General features: G+C 37.6%; 1 non-coding gene across 1 annotated transcript; it reads right to left on the bottom strand.

The window, feature by feature from the left end:
• Positions 1-1097: 1097 nt before the first annotated feature.
• Positions 1098-1204, bottom strand: LOC139869851 (small nucleolar RNA R71). Its single transcript, XR_011766425.1, has one exon. It is a non-coding gene; the product is annotated as a small nucleolar RNA R71 (small nucleolar RNA).
• Positions 1205-10179: the final 8975 nt, after the last annotated feature.

Below are 10179 nucleotides of genomic sequence, written 5' to 3'. Positions count from 1 at the left end.
TTCTTTTTCATTTTTCGACGCCTTTTTCAATTTTTTTTTTCTTTTTCGACCTTTTTCGACGCGCTCTTTTTCTTTCTTATTTCTCGCTATTCTAGTTTTTAGGACATAGATTTTTATTCTACTTCTTATCTAAATTTCTTAAAATTACGAAAATTTATTTTAAGTGGTTAAATTGATAGACATCAAAATTTTCTGGTTCGTAGTAATAGTTGGATTTGTACGTGGACTGGGTTATTGGAGCCAAACAGTCCTCAATTATATTGAGACCAAACGAATCCTGCCCCTCTGCTGCATCTTTTGGCTATTCGAAACGTGGGCAAAATCAGAAAAGTCTATTAATTGGATAACTTATATAATTTTTCTTTCCTTTTAAAAACTAATAGGATATTCAGTGAATGCATCGAGCAAGACGTTCACCACCTTTTATACGTTCACCACCTGTAACTAGATCAAGACATTTAGCAAATATTACCGCCGTTGATTTTTCTTTAGAATCGTCATCCAGTCGACCAAGTACTCCAATTCAAATTTCCGATAATCCATTTTTTGAACCCGACCTCACAATTGAGAATCCGGATAATATTCAGGGACAATTCATAGATCCTGAACCATTAAATTTTCCTTCGGAACCACCAATCATTCAAACAGAGATTGTTGAGGAACGAACCATTAAATCAGAATCCTCTAGTGATTCGGATTCAACAAATTCAATCATGGAAAATCTGGAACCTTTAAGTATGTAAGACCGAATGAGAGCTAAACGCACTGGCCAAGGTCACGCAATTACTCATCCAGACATTAATGCGCCAGATTATGAAATCAAATGACAAATTCTACATATGGTGACTAATCAATGCCAATTTAGTGGTGCGCCGAAGGAAGATCCAAATGAATATCTTCGTACCTTTAATAGGATCTGCACACTATTTAAAATAAGAGAAGTTGAGGATGAACAGATATATCTCATGTTATTTCCCTGGACTTTAAAGGGAGAAGCCAAAGATTGGTTGGAATCGTTACGTGAAGGGGCGATTGATACATGGGACGTTTTAGTTGAAAAATTTCTTAAACAATTCTTTCCGGCATCTAAAGCCGTAAGACTTCAAGGAGAAATTGTTACGTTTACACAGAAACCAAATGAAACTCTATATGAGGCGTGGACAAGATTTAGAAAATTATTAAGAGGATGTCCGCAACATGGTTTAGACACCTGTCAAATAGTACAAATATTCTACCAAGGATGCGACATCACTACAAGGAAAGACATCGATATAGCAGCTGGTGGTTCTATTATGAAGAAAACCGAAACTGATGCTTATAAAATTATTGATAACACTGCTTCCCACTCACATGAGTGGCACCAAGAAAAAGATATCGTTAGATCATCTAAAGCAGCTAGAGCCGATTCTAGCCATGACTTAGATTCCATTTCCGCAAAGATAGATGCTGTCGAGAGACGAATGGAAAAGATGACTAAAGATATCCACTCAATACGAATTAGTTGTGAGCAGTGTGGAGGACCACATTTGACAAAAGATTGTCTCAGTATTGAACTAACAATGGAACAAAGAGAGAATGTTTCATATCTAAACCAAAGGCCTGGAAATAATTATCAGAATAATTATCAACAGCCAAGACCGATTTACAATCAAAATCAGAATTATAACCAAAATATTCCATACAACAACCAACAAGGTCCTAGCAATCAACAAGTATCCAATAATACTTACAACCAGCAAAGACCTAATTTTCAAAACAAACCACCACAAACCGATGATAAAAAGCCGAATTTAGAAGATATGATGACGAAGCTAGTTGAAACTCAAACGCAGTTTTTCACATCTCAAAAACAAACTAATGAACAAAATGCTCAAGCATTTAGAAATCAACAAGCTTCTATTCAAAACTTGGAACAAGAAGTAAGTAACCTAGCAAGGTTAATAGGAGAGAGAAAACTGGAAAGTTTACCTAGTGATACAAATGCAAACCCCCGGAATGAAACAGCTAAAGCTATTACCACAAGAAGTGGTACAACACTTAAACCACCTGAAATACCTGATAATTCTGATGAAGCTATTCCTACTCCACAAGAACCACAACCTGAACATGATAAGGAAAAAGAACCGGTAGTTGAAAAGGTTAATGAAGATAACACAGTTAAGGATAAACCTTATGTTAAACCATACCAACCACCACTTCCTTACCCGAGTAAAATGAAAAAAGAGAAACTTGAAGCCGAGCAATCCAAATTCTTGGATATGTTTAAACAAATAAATGTAAATCTTCCTTTCATTGATGTGATTTCAGGAATGCCTAGATATGCTAAATTTCTGAAAGATCTAATCTCGAATAGAAAGAAAATGGAAGAACTCTCGGCTGTTACTATGAATGCTAATTGTTTAGCAGTGCTATTGAATAAGATACCAGAAAAACTATCTGATTCAGGAAGTTTCACAATTCCATGTTTTCTGGGTAGTCTTAGTTCAATAGAAACATTGGCAGACTTAGGTGCTAGTATAAATTTAATGCCGTATTCACTTTACGCTAAACTAGACCTTGGAGAATTGAAAGCAACAAGAATAAGCATACAACTAGCCGATCGATCAATAAAATATCCTAGAAGGATAATGGAGAACAAGCTAGTTAAAGTTGGTACTTTAGTATTTCCAGTAGATTTTTTTGTTCTGGACATGGAAGAAGATTCTCAAGTTCCTCTCATATTAGGAAGACCATTCTTAAACACGGCTAAAGCAATGATAGACGTGTTTGGTAAGAAACTGACCCTAAGTATAGAGGATGAGAGTGTCACCTTTTCAGTTGATAGAGCAATGCAACAACCACAATCTGCAGATGATACATGTTATTATATTCAAACTATAGATTCACATGCAGAATTGTTAGAAGAATTTCCAGAATTATAAGGAACAGGAGAATGTTCTTTAGGAGAAGGTAATGAACCAATTGATGAAGCTGAAATGTTAGCTACACTAATAGCTAAGGTATATGAACCAACAACAGAAGAAATTCAAATGCTAAAAGAAGAAGACAGATATCGATATAAATCATCGATAGAAGAACCATCGACATTAGAATTAAAGCCACTTCCAAACCATTTGGAATACGCTTATTTACATGGTGAATCTAAATTACCTGAAATAATATCGTCTTCTCTTACTGAAAATGAGAAATCACAACTCATTTCTGTGTTGAAAGCTCATAAACCAGCCATTGCATGGAAGATTCATGATATTAAAGGAATAAGTCCTTCGTATTGCACACATAAAATCCTTATGGAAGAAGGTCATAAAACGTATGTGCAACGCCAATGAAGACTAAATCCGAATATGCAAGATGTTGTTAAAAAAGAAATAATTAAACTGCTAGATGCAGGTTTAATTTATCCAATTTCTGATAGTCTATGGGTAAGCCCAGTTCAATGCGTGCCTAAGAAGGGTGGCATGACTGTCATTACAAATGAAAAAAATGAGCTTATTCCTACTAGGACTGTAACAGGATGGCGTGTGTGTATTGATTATAGAAAATTAAATGACGCACCAGAAAAGATCACTTTCCCTTACCTTTCATTGATCAAATGTTGAAAAGATTAGCCGGAAATAGTTATTATTGTTTTCTTGATGGATTTTCCGGATATTTTCAAATTCCAATAGCACCCGAAGATCAAGAGAAAACCACGTTCACGTGCCCTTATGGTACTTTTGCTTACAAACGCGTGCCATTTGGACTTTGCAATGCCCCTGCAACCTTTCAAAGGTGTATGATGGCGATTTTTCACGACATGATAGAAGAATGCATGGAAGTTTTCATGGATGACTTTTTAGTCTTCGGTGATACTTTTGAAACATGTCTAGATAATCTTGAACGAATGCTGATTAGATGCGAACAATCAAATCTAGTTCTTAATTGGGAGAAATGCCATTTCATGGTTAAAGAAGGCATCGTTTTTGGACATAAAATTTCCAAAGAAGGAATTAAAGTGGATAGAACTAAAGTAGATGTAATTGCTAAACTTCCACATCCCACCAATGTTAGAGGAGTTAGGAGTTTTCTAGGGCATGCCGGTTTTTACCGACGTTTCATAAAAGATTTTTCTAAAATTGCCACTCCTATTAATAAACTCCTAGAAAAAGATGCTCCATTCATCTTTTCAGATGAATGCATCAAATCTTTTAATATTCTTAAAGAGAAACTTACTAATGCGACGATCATGATAACACCAAATTGGAATCTACCGTTTGAACTAATGTGCGATGCAAGTGATTTTGCAATGGGAGCCGTTTTAGGACAAAGGATTGAAAAACGATTTCAACCTATATATTATGCTAGTAAGACGTTACAAGGAGCACAAACGAACTATACAACTACTGAAAAAGAACTCCTTGCTATTGTCTTCGCTTTTGACAAATTTCGTTCATATCTCGTTCTAGCAAAAACGGTGGTCTATACCGACCATTCTGCTCTTAGATACCTATTTTCGAAACAAGATGCCAAACCAAGATTAATCCGTTGGATCTTACTCTTACAAGAGTTCGATATTGAAATTCGAGATAAAAAAGAAGCAGAAAATCTCGTCGCTGATCATCTTTCTCGCCTTGAAAATCCCGAATTAGAAGTTCTAAATGAATCGGCCATACAAGACAACTTTCCTGATGAATATCTATTGAAGATAGATTATAATGAAATTCCATAGTTTGAAGACTATGCAAACTATTTAGTATGTGGATTCCTTGAAAAAGGATTATCGTACCAAAAACGAAAGAAATTCTTCAGTGATATAAAACACTATTTCTGGGAAGATCCACATCTGTTTAAAAGTTGTCTAGATGAAATAATACGCCGATGTGTATTCGGAGATGAAGCTAGTAAAATTTTAAACCATTGTCACACAGGACCAACAGGAGGGCACTATGGGCCTCAACTAACAGCAAGAAAAGTTTATGATGCTGGATTCTATTGGCCTACAATTTACAAAGACGCACACCTTCTTTACAAATCCTATGATACTTGTCAAAGGGCCGGAAAAATAAGTCAACGTGATGAAATGCCACAAAATGACATCCAAGTATGTGAAGTATTTGACATTTGGGGTATTGACTTTATGGGTCCATTTTCAAAATCTCATAATAATCTCTATATTCTCGTAGCCATTGATTATGTATCTAAATGGGCGGAAGCACAAGCTCTCCCAAATAACGATGCACGAGTTGTAGTCAACTTTTTAAAACGTCTTTTTGCAAGGTTTGGAACGCCTAAAACTTTAATAAGTGATCGGGGTACTCATTTCTATATTAATCAACTTGAGAAAGTTCTCAAAAGATATGGAGTAACTCATAAAATCTCCACCGCATATCATCCACAAACAAGTGGACAAGTTGAAAATACCAACCGAGCTTTAAAACGTATTCTAGAAAAAACCGTAGGATCAAATCCGAAGGAATGGTCCATTAAATTGGAGGATGCACTATGGGCTTTTAGAACAGCCTACAAAACTCCAATTGGAACCACACCTTTTAGACTTATTTATGGAAAAGCATGTCATCTTCCAGTAGAAATTGAACTCAAAGCATTTTGGACTTTGAAGACATGTAATCTCGACTTACATGAAGCTGGACGTCTACGGTTAAGTTAACTAAACGAATTAGAAGAATTAAGACATGAAGCATACGAAAATTCGTTAATCTATAAGGAAAGAACGAAGAAATGGCATGATAAAAGAATCAGAAGTTCAAAAGAATTTAAAGAAGGAGACAGAGTTCCTCTTTTCAATTCACGATTCAAGCTATTTCCTGGAAAATTGAAATCAAGATGGTCTGGACCATTCATAGTCAAAAGAGTTTTCCCATACGGAACGATAGAATTAATAAATTCAAATGGGATTGAATTTAAGGTTAATGGTCACAGAGTTAAACATTACATAGATAGTCCAATGGAAGTTGACAACGAAGTTAATCACAATTTCGATACCACAGCTAACTAAGTGTGGGGAGAATCAAGTCTTTAAAGGATAATATGTATTTCTGTTAGAGTTAGATTTTTTGTTTTCGTGTAGTTCTCGAAAATGGAACCCGAATGGTCTTTCCCTAGCAGACCCTAAAGAACTAGTCTTCTCCCCCCATTCTGAATTTTTATTTTTTTTAGGTTTTTACGAAATGAAGACTGCCTGTGAACTAAACCATGGTCTAATGCTACACGCTTTGATCACTAAACGTAATAATGACACACTTCCGAGTGAAATAGTATCAGAAATCAGAGAAAGATTGGACGGAGTAAGAAAAGAATCCAGATGCGAAGATAATAAGTTACAATTTGGTAAAGGAAAATCAAAATCCGCAGCAAAAAGAAGAGCACGACACCTAGAAAGATGTCACAAATTGTAACACCCGTTTTTCAGTTACACGTTATTTCGAGCGACATTCGAAATACGAGGCATGTAAGTGTATATTTGGATCCCCAATAAAGTTGGAGTTGATGTTCTAAAACCTTACCATTGGATAGTAAATCTCATTACATTTCTAACGATATTTGATTCGTCGAAAACGGAGTTACGGTTTGAAAGTTACGACCAAAACAAGTTCAGTTTCAGACTCAGTTCATTGGGACTCCGTCCAGACTTCAGGACGCCGTCCAACAATGAAGGTTAGGACACCGTCCAAGCTTTTTGGACGCCGTCCAGAAGGCCTGATGGGCCAGCAGCTCTATTTTACTCAAATTAAAAGGGGTATTTGGGTCTTTTCACTTGGGGTCGGTTTGGAGCCTCTAAAACTGATCCAACCTTATTTATGGATCACATTTCACCCACCAACACTCTCATCTTCAAACCCTAGAGAGAGGAGGTGTTTTTAGTGAGAGAAAGCTTAGTTTGGAGAAGAAGAAGAGCGGTTTGGGTCGGGTCGCTAGAGTTAAAGTTGTTCCTTTCGTTCTCGGCTACATTTTGATTGTTATGGTAAACTCTAACTCCGAATTTTATTGTTAAGATTCTTGTTCATATTTAGGGATTGAACTAGTTTGGATTATAAACTCCATTTCTCATGAATTTGGGGGTTTTGCTTTATGTATTGTGTAAGTAAACCCGATTATTGTGGGTTTAGGGTTTGAGGACAAATTTGGTCATGGTTTGGGTGTTTAACCACTAGATTGTAATTGTGTTAGTGTTTAGATGTTCATAAGAACATGTTGGTATGAAAAATGGGTGTTAACCTCAAATGTTGTCAAACTAAGTCATGAGATCGAGAATTTATGAACCGTGTATATAAAGGTTTGATTAAAGTGTTAAACGATGTTTTGGAAAGTAAATCACTAGTCGTTAGTGATTAAAGATGTTTTTGGGACTTATGTCAAATTGGATTGACTTTGAATGGGTCGGGATTACCACCCGTAGTGGTCATTGGTGAAGTCCACTTTAGTTGTCTAAATGGACGGTTTGTGGAGGTAGGTATAAACCCTTGGTTAAGGGTGTTGGAGTCGAATTCTCTCGTAGAGAATGTATGTTGATTGTTTGTATATCTATATGCGTATTATAGGTAAAAGGTTTGCTCGGTTGCGTTTGGAGGCGATTTACATACATGACTTATGCGGGCATTTCGAGGTGAGTGGAATAATTATGCATGTATGTATATAGTGTATTTATTTGTGAATGTTATGGTATGAACCATGAGCCGGTAGTACCATAGCATGTATGTGACGAGTGTGAACCACGAGCCGGTAGCACTATAAAATAAGATGTGAACCACGAGCCGGTAGCATCGAGTGTGAACCACGAGCCGGTAGCACTATAAAATAAGATGTGAACCACGAGCCGGTAGCATCGAGTGTGAACCACGAGCCGGTAGCACTGTAAACTAAGATGTGAACCACGAGCCGGTAGCATCGAGTGTGAACCACGAGCCGGTAGCACTATAAAATGAAGTGTGAACCACGAGCCGGTAGCACTATAAAAGAGTATGACTCGAATGCGTATGGTGTGAACCACGAGCCGGTAGCACCATAGCGTTATGGTTAACCATATGGTATTGTGTATGTGTTGTAGTGTAGCATGTTATATTGTTTGAGTATATGCTATTGGTTATGCTAGCTTGCAATATTGGAGGTTATTAGCTTGATACTTGAGATGGTTTGCTAATTATGTTGCTAGCATGTATGCGGTATGTGAGTAAGTGTATGCAAGTAGGTACATTATATATGTATATGTATAATTATTGCATTCACTAAGCGTTAAGCTTACCCCTCTCGTTGTTTACCTTTTTACAGGTATTGTGATTGTGATGATAGCTAGTTGTAGACTAGATACGTAGGAGCGCTTGGGCTCGATGGGGTAGCTTTTTGGAGTTTTGGACGCGGATTGGGGATTTGGTAGTCCTCGGGATTATGCTCTTGGTATTGGGTTGGGTTGTAGAGTCCTAATCCGTCTAAAGAGTTAAATGGGTCGAAATCGTTACATTATTTGTAAAACGGGTCATTGTAGGCCCGGTGTTGTAAAACTTATGCTTATTGTGGAAATCTCTATGTTTTACTTAATATGATGTGGTGTGAAAGTCGTTTCGTTTTAAAAGTGTCGGGAAGCGGGTTTTCCACCCGCGTGAAATTGAAAAACTGATCAGTCCACTTTAGTTCATTTGGACGCCGTCCAAATGCTTGGGACGCCGTCCTGTCTTTCAATACTGGACGCCGTCCAGATAACTGGATGCCGTCCAGATACACTGCCATACAAATTTTTTTTTAACGCGTATTTTTGGTAAAACGATGTCGGGTTGTTACAAGTGGTATCAGAGCATAGTCTAAGGGAATTAGGTGACCTTGGAATAGGTGCCTAGTCTTAGAATTATTGACAGTGGTGCGTTATTTGCGAGACTTGTAGGATTACGGGTCGGATTGAGATTTGTTAGTGCCTTATAGTAGGTGACTAACTAGGACTTGTTTTTGTCCAAAGTGTGATGATGTGGGGCCTTGTTTCATGAGTAAATTAGTGCCTTAGATTGCTAGTGCCTAATTTAAGTAGTCGAACTTGGACGTTGTTTTAGTGATAGTCACCTAGGTTGTAGGTTGACTTGTCGTTGTGGTGTACTTGTGTACGTTTATTACTATTATATATTGGTGTATATATATATACAGGTATCTAATTGGTGCGTTGTCTTAGAGATGAATCTATTGGAGAAATTCAAAGGTTTGGCGGTTTTGAGTGATCAAGTTCACGGTAAGGACTTTGGTCATTCGGGTACTAGGAGTTATCGCGTGTTATTTTGTGTGAATGTTGCATCATTTCGGGTAAAGTACTTTGTGTGGCCATGTGAAAATGGTAAGGTACGCATTTGTAATAGTGACCGATCACCATTATTACGAAAGTGTATCTTGACACTAAACATGACATGACAAGTACCGAACGGAGGAGACGTGGCATGGTTGGGGTAGAACGGGACGAATTAGGAATCTTTTATTGGTTCCTAGGATATAGTAGTCTCGAGTGATGTGCTTGTTATCACATCAGGTTCTTTGTGAGTCGGGAAGTGTACGATGGAATCGGTTAGTTAAGTGAGCGAGCTAACTCACGAGTTTGGTGCGTGCTTAGCCACCCTAAATAGTGGGTGCATTATTGAGATTGTAATTGGTTTTAGTTACCCATCGTAACTAGGATGACCGATTTACGTTTGCGTGTGTGCAACGAGGACTTGAATTCTGTAATGGAATGCGACAAGTCTAATGATTGTAGTTTTGAGTTACACTCGGTAGAGTGTGTGGTTAGAGAATCGTGCTAGGATTCTTGTTGTGAGTCGCCTTGGAATTGGCGAATCGAGGAGTCTTCGGGTCGTTAAACTCATGGGAGTGGGACCCGTGTAATGTTGATTACGTTAGTGTGTTGTAGATTATAGGGCAACATTCCTAATGGAATATCCCTTGTAGTAGTGGTTTTATCGAGATGTAGAAGGGTGTAAGACTTGGTATCCCCGAGCATCTCCTTGTGTTAGATGAAGGGCCTCATTAGGCTATATCGTTTGGCCTTGTGGAAACTGCGGGTAGCGTGTGATCGCTAGGAACTTTCGATAAGACAATAAACCGTAAGGTTGTCGGGTAGGTATGACTTCGGGTCATTATTATAGAGAGATGGGTGATATCGGGTGTATGGAACCTAAAGATCGATTTTATAAAATTCATTTGATTGTGGTGGGA

This window comes from Rutidosis leptorrhynchoides, chromosome 9, assembly GCF_046630445.1.
Source record: "Rutidosis leptorrhynchoides isolate AG116_Rl617_1_P2 chromosome 9, CSIRO_AGI_Rlap_v1, whole genome shotgun sequence".
Classification (NCBI taxonomy): Eukaryota; Viridiplantae; Streptophyta; class Magnoliopsida; order Asterales; family Asteraceae; genus Rutidosis; species Rutidosis leptorrhynchoides.
This window is presented reverse-complemented; position numbering and strand designations above follow the sequence as displayed.